The following is a 9,848-nucleotide window of genomic DNA, read 5'->3' as shown; positions in this document are numbered from 1 at the left end:
CATTGCGAATATGTCAGCTGTCATCATTCCGCTTTTAACAGTGTGTAGGATGATTGCACTAGACTCATATAGCTCAGTGACAGAGCATCTGGATCAGAGCTAGAAGGAGAGGACTAGTATTTTTTTTCCTCCGAGTCGCCAGCGTCACTGTGTGAAAAACCTCATTTTTTCAGCAAGTGTAAATAAAGTAAAGCATACAATCCGGGGGCGGATCCTGGAATCTTTTTATTGGGGGGTCCAAACTTTGGTTCAGAAAGAACTGTTGAACCTTTTTGTTTCAAATTACTTCTCCCTCACACCCCCTCCCACCAGCTGTGAAAGCAGAGACGACCACGTGTTTCTCAATAGGAAGCTTAAGCAACAAAGACGGCGACGGCCACGAAAACGTCACTTAAAGAAAGAAGTCGCGCTGTTTCAAACTTTATCACGCTTATTCCATCTAGTTCAATTCGTCAAATGTTGGCAATTTTTTCTGGAGTTGAATTCTAAAAGTCTGTATCGAAGTTCAGGAAAAGAAAAAAAAGTCGTCGTTCTTGTGTTCTCCTGTACAAATGTCGTAGCCGTGCAGTGACAGCAAGGAAATGTACAAAAAACGTGATGCACGTGCAGAGTTTTTGTTTTGCCAATTTAGACCTACTGCTTTTTTGCCGTTTCGTTGACGTCGCCGTCGTCGTTGCTTAAGGTGAACGCCGGTCGCCGTTGGCGCCGGAAATACTGCTTTGCAAGCAGAGGCGAACAGATCATTATAATTATACTCTAGGTTCCAGAGGATATTTTTTTCCATCGATACTGATGGTTCGCTGCAAAGCCGTCCTGGGAGCCCTATCAAACCGTAAGCACAGTTTATTTCAAAATAGGTATTTTGAGAACGGACCTCTGGATGGATACCTCTGTCGATGTAAGAATTTCAGTTTCAAACAAGCGTTAGATCTGATAGGGGGTCCGGACTAGTAGCGGATCCATACCTTCAGATACGGGGAGGGGGGGGGGGGGGGCGAGCGGTCTTAAAAACTTTTCTTTCGGCCCTTCGGGCCTCAGTTTAGTCTAAGATAAGGGAAGGGGCCCCGGGACCGCCACTGTGGATCCTCCCGGACCCTCCGCCTGGAACCGTCATAACCTGCGTGGCAGGCGCAAAAAGGGAAGGGGGAGGAAGAGAATTAAAGGGAAAAGGGGAGGGAGCGCCTGCTATAAGAGCCGGTGTTTTTATATTCCTATAGAAAATATAAATCGGGCAAATTTGTTTAAATAAATTTTTTGTTTTATTCTTTTGTTTACTTCTTCCTCGCCTTGCCGTGAGGATCAGTTTGCCGGGCCTTTTCATGTTTTTCTTCAAGTTTAATTGTACTGATCCAGGTCTACAACTCGGAGATCCGGCACTACTCATTGGTTTGTTGCTGTGGACTTGCTGACATTCTATATAGTTTTATATTCCACCCACCAATTTCCTGACTAATCCTGTAAAGTCAACTGTCAATACGTGACCAATCACATTTAAGTAGGGGCGCTTCTCAGCACGTGTAAAATAAAACATAACTGAATTTAAGGCTGGCAGTACGGCAAAGGGCTGATTTATAATAGCCAATATTTCGGCTAACAAAATTAGCCTTCCTCAGGGCCAAAGCTATAACGAGAGAAAATATTTTTAATGGCTCCTCAGCATGGTCCAAACTAAATTACTTTCCATTGTTTACCGGAAATTGTCAAGTCGAAACGCTTTTTTGTTCCATCGAACTACTGTCCAAAAATATCTTAAACATACTGTTTTGTCCTCTTTGGGTGGGGGAAGGGGGGTAAATTTTGGGCCGTCACATAAAAAAAAACAGTGGCCCCGCCTTCTCCCCCCCCCCGCTCCCTTAGTCATAAATAACGTACAGTCCCTAAATTAAGGTCGACCCAAATGACAATTTGATTGGTCTTATGAAAAGTTCGACGTCTGACCCCGCCGTATAAATTCACCATGGACGAGCTATTTTTAAATTGTCTTAAAAGACAATCCAGTTGCAATGCGTCTCCACCAATCACGTGTTTTGGGAGTGCTCGCTATAAAACTCCACTCGGGACACAGATCGAAAGTCGGGTCGCGGGTCCAATGTCGCGCGGTAGTTCGTTTTGTTTTAAAACAGTAATTTGTCTGTAGCTGAGATGTACAATGTTTGCTACTGAAAGACAGTGTCTTTGTACTATGAATTAATAACTTTAAATGCAGTTTGAAGAGGAGTGTGAGCTTGGTTTTAGCTATTGAACACTTAAAACTGTAAGTGATGTCATAACAGTGACGTTATCATAGTGACCTCTTTTATACGGACACTTGATCGCTCTGTCCCCTCGGTGTCCGTATTAGAGAGGTTCGACTGTATATTCCTTCTCGTATTTACTTTCGATCCACACTCAAGGAGAGAATTGCAACGGGTTAAAGCTTTCCCTTGGGGATCGTGGGATGGTATTGTTCCTGCACCTCCCTCACAAGCTAATATCAACTTTCGAATACTGTATTTAGGAAATAATTCGGCGTAGATATTGGCTTAATAATTCCACGCAATAATCTTGTCTTCGTTACAAATCGACTTTCAAATCTGCCAGATGGCCTGAAATGACCCGTACTCTTTCCGCAGAAATCGGCCCCATTGTAGAGGAATGGGACAGGCAGAGCCTTCTGGGAGTTCCGTCCGCCATTTTGTCTTTTTGCTGCACAGACGAGGCGACCTCCATTTTATGATTGGGCGTTGCCCTCACGGGCCGCCCAATAATTATAAACGTAAAAAGGCTAACTCGGGCTTGAAAAGCTATGAGGTCGTCGGTTGAAGAAACGAGAACTCTTTCATATTTAGAAATCTTTTCAACAAAGATAAAGAAAATATAAAAAAAATGCGCATCAAACTTCATTCAAGCGGTATTCAAGGCATGAAGTATGGAAAAAGTAATAGTCAAAAGAAAGGCGATGAGTGTCTGAAGGCTGTCATGGATGAACGTTTCTCGAGGCAAGACTTGCGCTTAATCATGTTTTTTTTTCTTATAACTAAGACGGCAAGTGGGTATTCATTAGCAACTCTAAGCTTACACTTTCGATTCCCTCTTTCTCCTAACAACCACAAATAAATAAACAATCCACCAAACCAGCTCTGAACAATAAAAGAATCTTAACAGCGGCTCAGTTTATTTTATGTTGTGGCGGCATTAAAAGAACACAAGGAGTTTAAACTTGAAAGTACACGACGTTTCAGTTGCTTAACCGTTTATTAGTCTATAGCATATTTTTCAGTGAATGCACCTTGAGCATTTGTAGTATTTATAATTACTAGCAGTTTATAGTACAAGACTTAAGGAGTAACCTAGGTCACTCCCCAAAGAAAACAACGGTACTTTATGGTAATGTATTTTTTTACCAGATTCTGTTATGCTTCTTTGTATTCAAAGCTGAATTTACACATAACTGGGCCCGATAGAAAGTCGGCCAGCTTTTTCTTTCGGGTCTTTTCTTTAGACAGTATTATATTGATTCTAACACTAGTAACCTGTAAATTGGCTACCGAGGAGTATCGTGCATAAAAAGGAATTTTTTTCCTTCACTAGTTATCAGTCATTTTCACTCAGTTACCTCGAACTCTAATTTGACGCAAATCATTTTCTCCACCCACGACTTTGGACCTGCGACCTCGGACCCGCGACTGCGACTGCGACCGCGCCTTTCAACCCGCGACCCGCGAACATTAGTCAAACTCGTGGTGCCCGCACGTTTTTTCTCTCTTTAACTTTTCGGGAATCGGAACCCGGGCCCGGGCCTGTGTTTTCTGGCGCGGTAACGTTTTGGGCCCATATCTCGCAATCGGGGGCACATATTTTTGCTCAAAGACTTCTTTTTTAGAGGACAGAAAGGTGATGGGGGAACAGCAGGTAGGTACTTCATGTATGGGTATGTCCCCATACATGAAGTACCTACCGAACAGCAACATAATTACCGCTGTTATGTTGACAGGAGGCTCATTTTATGGGACATTGTGCGGCAGTGGTGCCAGATACCGTATTTTAGCCTTAATAAAAGATTGCGAAGACAGCTAGTTCGCAGACGCAAATTAATACTCTTTTTTTCTTTTCTGGCTATTCAGTTTATTTCCTTTTTTGTTTTCGTTCCGGCATTTTGTTTTTCAAGATATATCATTATCTATTTAATTTTGTTATATTCACAATATTATTTTATCACTTCAGATTTTGTGATAACAGTATACCTGGATATACGCGGCCCCACAAGCTTGTAGCTTTAACTATCATGCACCAATGGTTGTATATAATGTTGTATATCAGTTTATTTCACTATTTCGCCATTCCAATCTTCTATAATTTCTCGGGTCAATGGCTGTATGCTTGAGACCTAACTACTCTAATGTATTTCGAAGGAGACAGACTGCAAATTGTTGCTGGAAATAACTGTTCATCAGTTCACTTTCATGTCTTTATCCGCAGTTCAGAATATGATCCATTTTATATATTTCGATTCAATTCATGTAGTAGTAGTCGTCGTCGTCGTCGTCGTAGTAGTAGTAGTAGTAGTAGTAGTAGTAAAACTTTATTTATCCATGGTAACGGTTCACAAGAGTACTCTTCCATCATGCCGTGATTTAGACAGTAAGGACTACTTAATTACATTGTGTAGTTCCAAAAAACATCCATAGCCCCCACCCCCCCTAACCCACGAAGGGCACTTTTGTTTTAGACCCCCCACGCCCCTGGAAAGTTGGTTGGCTACGTACCCCTGGAAAGAATTTTTTCGTCAAAAATGCCGTTGCACTATACTTTTATGCGAAAAATAATTGTTTCTGCGATAAAGAGAGAAAAACTCTTTTTATTTATATTAATACAGTGTCAAATAATCTCAATTTTGTCTTGTAAAGGTCATTAGAGAACTATTAACGGTAAGTCATCGAGAACCCAACCTCGAGAACTTTGGAGGCGGTACGGTCGTACGCGACACAAGTGATGCCATCTCTCAAACCAGTCAACTTCAATTACTTCGTCAGCTGCTTCGTTTCAGTTAAAAACATGTTAGAAGAAGACTTATTAGAACATGACCACATTACATTAAATACCACAGTACATTGAGTAACAAGGCAACTGATAGATAACGGAAGTTTTTTTCATGAGCCGACGACAATCGTGGTATTCAATGTAATGTGGTCATGTGAACTTCAATTAATTCCTTTCAGTTAAAAACATGTGAGAAGAAGACTTATTAGAACATGACCACATTACATTGAATACCACAGTATATTGTGTAACAAAGCAACTGATAGATAACGGGAAGTTTTTTTCCTGAGCCGACGACACTCGTGTTACATGAACTATCGTGCAAGCCGTGATAAAAGCACTCAGCCGACCGCAAATAAAAGATCATCGATGAAAACGATAATTTTTGCCTTGAAACATCGACTAACAGTAAAATCACTGATGGCTTCTCAAAAAAAATTAAGGCATGGGTCTTCTATTTAATTCCTCAAAAACAGGGGGGGGGGGGTGGTCTAACTTCTTAAGCTTTCAATAAAGCACAAAATAACTTAAGGACAGACTTCGTGGGTATAAGTTTAATAACTTTGAATGATGATTGGAGTCACGAATTGTCACGTGACCTATTAAGGCTATATTTAGCACAAAAATCTATTTGGCAATATGGCACCATTTTTAATTACTTTCTGGAAGTTGCAGTTATCGTCATAGTTATTAGACTAGTGGGTAAATCATTTCTGTGTCCGGGTCTTTTAAGTTAATCTTTTAGACAGGAACGAAATTCGAAAATCGTTTGATAAGGGGACTAGGTACTAGTACAAAATTCCGTTTATTTTCACTTTCAATAAATTATTCAACAAAGCCCGGGCACAGATGTTTAGTCGTTCATCTAGGGACATGTTTGGTTGCAACTTCTTCGGATTGACTGCTAATATAAAATGGTGCCATTTCTAATTTAAGTTTTTTTGGCGCAAAATGGCCGTTAAAGGTCACGTGACCTTATTTACATATTCTTTTACTCGGAATCGCATAAACTTTTGAGAGTCATTATTTTACTCAAGTTTTGTCGCTATAGGCCTTAATGCTCAAAAAATAGACCACCCCTCGACTTTTTGAGGGAAATTGAAAAAACACCCATGCCTTAATTTCCCTGAGTTGTTCATCAATCTTGCTCGTAGCCCCCCGAAAAAAGACTCGAGAGGCCACCCCTTACCTCCCTCAGAAATTGCCTCCTTTTGGACCCCCCTCCCCTCTGAATTTCCGTTGCCCTCCTTGAGGGGTATTGATGTTTTCTGGAACTACACATTTAAACTAAATTAATTATCACTACAATTTAAAATTAATCTATAGCTATAACTACAATCCTATTAAATAATAATTACTACAGATGAAGCTGTGAGTTACTGTAATTACATAAAAAAAGTTAAATAGATAATTTAAAAGAGCTTAGAGATGGCTGTGTCTTAGCGCTCAGCGGCAAGCTGTTCCACAGAACGGACCCTCGATATTGGAAATAAACTACGCTTTTATACTCGTCTCAAAAGGTTGTATTTTGAATTTCTTTTTGATTATATGAGTGAATGCTGGAGTTAGGTTTTAAAATTCTGTTTAGATAAATCGGAGCCATATTATGAAAAGACTTATTAGAATATGACACGTTCAGGACAGGACAGTTGCTAGTTGCCTCGACCGTCTTTGCTCCATACAGACATTCCCAGCCAAGGTCACCAAGGATAGCGGAATTAACTCCTAACATTTAGGTCCAGGAGAGTGATTAAGCGTGCAGCCCTATTTTGAAGTTTTTGGAGTCTTTCAGAATGACTCAAACCTATGCTGCCCCAAACGGAAGAACAGTAATCAAAGTGTGGTTGGATAAGAGCTTTATAGATCATAATTAGAGTCTCACGGGGAACCAGATTTCTAACACGTTTGATAGCCCCAAGGCAAGCAGATACTTTTTTGACAATATTTTCTAAATGCGAGCCCCACGATAGGCTCTCATCCAAATCAACACCAAGGTGCATAGAAGTGTTAGCTCTTTCCAGAGAGTGTTCATCTAGCTTTATATCAAACCGGTGATTTAGATTACCCAGCCTGTTCAATGGCTACCAATAAAAAATACTTGCTTTTTTTTGTTTTGTTTTTTGACGTTCAGACTCAGCTGTAAGCAAGCTTGTCTGCTTGTGGTCAGGTCTGTATTTCAGCTAAGTCGCTATTTAATTTAGCATGTATATGTGCTGGATCACACGAACGTACAGTAAACCTTGTGTCGTCTGCAAATGGTACAGAAAATAGAGGACAAGCAGGGGAGGTCATTGATATAGATTAAAAACAATAGAGGTCCTAGAATAGATCCCTGCGGCACACCGCAAGTTATGGAGCAATAGTCTGACATATGGCCACTTACAAACGTTTCCTGTTTTCGGTTAATTAAATATGAACTAAACTACTGCGATAGACAAGTTATTTTTGCCTCCTCGCGATTTTGCCTAGAAGGCGAAATCCCAGGAGGCACTTTAGTAGCTCGCGCGTTTATCCAGGAAAGTAGTTACAGCTGAAATATACAGTTAGTATGCCAGAAAAAATCTCGAATTTGCTTAAATAGGAGCCGCATGGAATCATTGGTAAAGGTGACGTTCCTTTTGTTCGCGCTCGCAAGTAAGAGATGGTTAGGATGACGTAAACAGAAAATACCGAAGGGACCGTTTAGGTAGATTTTGTGACATTTATTGTACAGTCATACTTCGATACTCTTTTGCGTTACGTGTCATCAGTGACATTCTGTGGAGCACTGTTTAAAAAGTTATGGACCAAATGACACTCGTTAAGCGCAGATGAAGTTATAAGGTGTGTATAGCTGTATACATATAAGAGTTTGCCAGACACGAGTTCACAAATCTTTGTTGGAAACAATTTACCAGACACTCATTTTCTCTCTTTGGGGCCGGGGACTTAGTTCACAAACAAGCAAGACGAGAGTGAATCAAAGGCTAGCTTACCACTAGCAGAACGATGAACAATTACAGAAATTCGTCGGCAATTAAATTTTGTGCTGACTTATTCCCTACTCACAGATGTCCTTCTATAAAGTTAAAATAGAAGACTAGAACGCGCGTGCAAATAAAATGAATTGTATGTAAAAAGTGAAAGAGAAAAAGCCGAAAATTACAACTTCTAATTAAATCTTTTCTTATGGTTTAGAATAAACTATTCTCGAAACTGAGAATGGTTTGATCTGAGCTGTGTAAATCGAACTGAATCAGTGCGTGGAACCTTGCGTTTCCTGTTTTTATCTCACCTATTGTGTGTGAAAATCTTCATCGTGAATCGGTATTTTCCAAAGAGCTACACAACGACCAAGAATACTATTGACCCACAATAGACAGAGCGGGAGCAGCTGTAGTGTCAACTATTACTAGTGTAAGGTAGAGAAGATGCAACAATTGGTGCCACCTCTTTAAGTAGGCGACAAGATATCCCATCAAGACCACTGGCCTTATTTAACGGAAGTGAGTTAATAAGCTTTAAAACAGTATTATTAGTTATGCCGGTTAAGGTAAAGGTATGCGGTACTCGGTGGACATATGTACTAAATTCCAAATTGGACGGTGGAATTTCGTTTGCAAGTGATTGTCCCACATTAGAAAAATCATTGTTTATAGCTTCACTTATTTCTGATGGAGAGGAAAAAGAAAATTCCCCAAACTTGAGAGCATTAATCAGGGGCACCCAACGAGGATATAGTTCAAAACCTTTTAACATAGCATTGTTAAACGTATTTTAGTATTCAAACGGTAGATATAGGCATATTTTTATCCCCTAAAAACTTTTGATCTGTTCGGATTTCCTAGCTGAAAGTCTAGTGATCCGAAAATTATAGGGATGAAAACTTACCTTCCCGAAAATTTCAGCCAGGAAAAGGCTCCCGAAAATTCTAGGTGGCCTTTTTTAGGGTCATAATCCGTTAAAAATGGGTAATTATACCATTTTGTAGATGTTCGAAAATCCTAGGGGAGGCAGGCAAGCAAGAAATTTTACAACAAATGCTCCGAAAATTCTAGATCTCAAATCGTCTTCCGAACAGATATTTTCTCGAAAATTGCCGTTGGGTGCCCCTGATTAATTATCTTAGTAGGCTGTTTTACTTTGCTCATTATAAGATTTACTCCTTTCCAGGAGTTTTTAATTTTTTCACACTTACCTTCCACCATCGAATATATTTTGAACTCACAAATGTGGCCTGCTATTCAGTTCGATTGATTAACTCAATGGATAGAGCCTGAATTTTTTCACAAGTCCTCTTTCAACCGCTTAGGTTGACTGTTCATTCAACTGCAAGGATCATGTTCACTTTCATATCGTTGGTAATTGCTAAAATTTTGGTTTTGAGCTATTTGGTTTGTTTCATTGGGCTACTGTTCGAATATATTTGCTCTTATATAAATGCAGTAGAGGATGTTGTCTCTTGTAGAAAAAAAAAATAGATACAGTCAGCTCTCTCGTAAGCGACAATCTTTGGTGCACGTAGGTAATCGTCTATTAACATAATTACATAAAGTGATTACCTTAAAAGCTAAAACTCAAGCAAATAGACAACGGGCAAAAACCATGTGCATCGAATAGCGTTTGGATAACTGTTGAAGCTTTGTACATAACATTTTGCATATCAAATGTCACAAATATCCACTTTTTTACCTACAGCTCGTATAACAGCCATCTTTTTTGTAAGTCAACTGATAAAATCTGCCAGTAGGCTTCGTCAGTGCTATCAAAAACTGAACTTTTGTAACATTCGAGGAATAGTTTTCTTGCAATCATACATGATCATGCCGGGTGGTCGCTTCCGAGAAACA

This window comes from Porites lutea, chromosome 5, assembly GCF_958299795.1.
Source record: "Porites lutea chromosome 5, jaPorLute2.1, whole genome shotgun sequence".
NCBI classification, from domain to species: Eukaryota; Metazoa; Cnidaria; class Anthozoa; order Scleractinia; family Poritidae; genus Porites; species Porites lutea.
Note: the sequence above shows the minus strand (reverse complement) of the source record.